Consider the following 1,687-nt stretch of genomic DNA (forward strand, 5'->3'; position numbering starts at 1 on the left):
TAAACATTATGTTCACTCTATCAGTTCTTTGATAACGGCTGACTGACTGCTTACATATAAAGCCAGCTGGATTAGAGGCGAAACCTCACGTCCAGATGCCTAGATTGAACATTCTCTAGCATGATCATGACCTCGATGACTGAGCATCTTCAGAGATAGATTGAAGAGTACTTTTGCCCTCACATCTTGCCATTCAAAATTGTCCCTCTTTCCTTCGCTTGTCCCCTACAATTCCTTTTTAAACATCAGTCTTTGTACTAAAATATTCTTTTGGTCATTATTAATGGACATTTAGATCTAAAGAGAAGCACAATCTCCAGGACAGACCCTGTAATTCAGTAAAAGGGTGGAGTCAGATTAAAACAATATGTACACCCTTGAGAAGGCCGGTTGCTGGAAGTTGGAGGAGAATCTGGTGAATGCAGAGAAGTGGACTGCCATTCAGCTTGCATTTGACTGGGAAAGGGCATTTTGAATGGCTGCTACTGTATAATTCTACCAGGAAGAATCAAGTGGTTGACTGAGCTCCACTTCAATCTAACAAAGACATCAGCATACAATACCTTATTTACCAAGATAGTAATAGAATAACAGTGTTAAAGGAAACATAAAGTTGTAGGGTTTTAAAGCAACGCTAAGACATTTGTTGGATATGTGTTTGAGAGAGCACATCTCAAGATCACAGCACCAGTAGAAGAGCTATTTTCGACAAGGATAGGACTTAAACCCATGCGTGCAAAGCACAATGGATTAGCAGTCCATTGACATAACCTCTCGGCCACCTTGTCTCTGACCACTGCTTGCAGACTTGAAATAAGAGCTGAGGGCCGTTAACAGATAATCGGATACATTTGAAGTACACATTTTTAGAGAATGAACACTTGGTGGCTCCTTGAGCTCATAGTGAAAGAAATGACATTTTAAAAAATGATGTTATCCCTATCAGTTCTTTGATAACGGCTGACTGACTGCTACGTGGTTCATACAAAGCCACCTGGATTAGAGGCGAAACTTAAAGTCCAGACGTTCATGTAGCTACACTATATTGCCAAAAGTATTTGCTCACCTGCCTTGACTCACATATGAGCTTAAGTGACATCCCGTTCCTAATCCATAGGGTTCAATATGACGTCGGTCCACCCTTTGCAGCTAGAACAGCTTCAACTCTTCTGGGAAGGCTGTCCACAAGGTTTAGGAGTGTGTTTATGGGAATTTTTGACCATTCTTCCAGAAGCGCATTTGTGAGGTCGCACACTGATGTTGGACGAGAAGGCCTGGCTCTCAGTCTCCGCTCTAATTCATCCCAAAGGTGTTCTATCGGGTTGAGGTCAGGACTCTGTGCAGGCCAGTCAAGTTCATCCACACCAGACTCTGTCATCCATGTCTTTATGGACCTTGCTTTGTGCACTGGTGCACAGTCATGTTGGAAGAGGAAGGGGCCAGCTCCAAACTGTTCCCACAAAGTTGGGAGCATGGAATTGTCCAAAATGTCTTGGTATGCTGAAGCATTCAGAGTTCCTTTCACTGGAACTAAGGGGCCAAGCCCAGCTCCTGAAAAACAACCCCACACCATAATCCCCCCTCCACCAAACTTTACACTTGGCACAATGCAGTCAGACAAGTACCGTTCTCCTGGCAACCGCCAAACCCAGACCCGTCCATCAGATTGCCAGATGGAGAAGCGCGA

The 1,687-nt window shown here is 43.9% G+C and overlaps 1 non-coding gene across 1 annotated transcript; it reads right to left on the reverse strand.

Annotated features, from left to right (window-relative positions):
* Positions 1–706: 706 nt before the first annotated feature.
* Positions 707–788, reverse strand: trnas-gcu. The gene has a single exon. It is a non-coding gene; the product is annotated as a tRNA-Ser (tRNA).
* Positions 789–1,687: the final 899 nt, after the last annotated feature.

Source organism: Cyprinodon tularosa, unplaced genomic scaffold, assembly GCF_016077235.1.
Source record: "Cyprinodon tularosa strain WSP-4 unplaced genomic scaffold, ASM1607723v1 ctg543, whole genome shotgun sequence".
In the NCBI taxonomy this organism is placed as follows: Eukaryota; Metazoa; Chordata; class Actinopteri; order Cyprinodontiformes; family Cyprinodontidae; genus Cyprinodon; species Cyprinodon tularosa.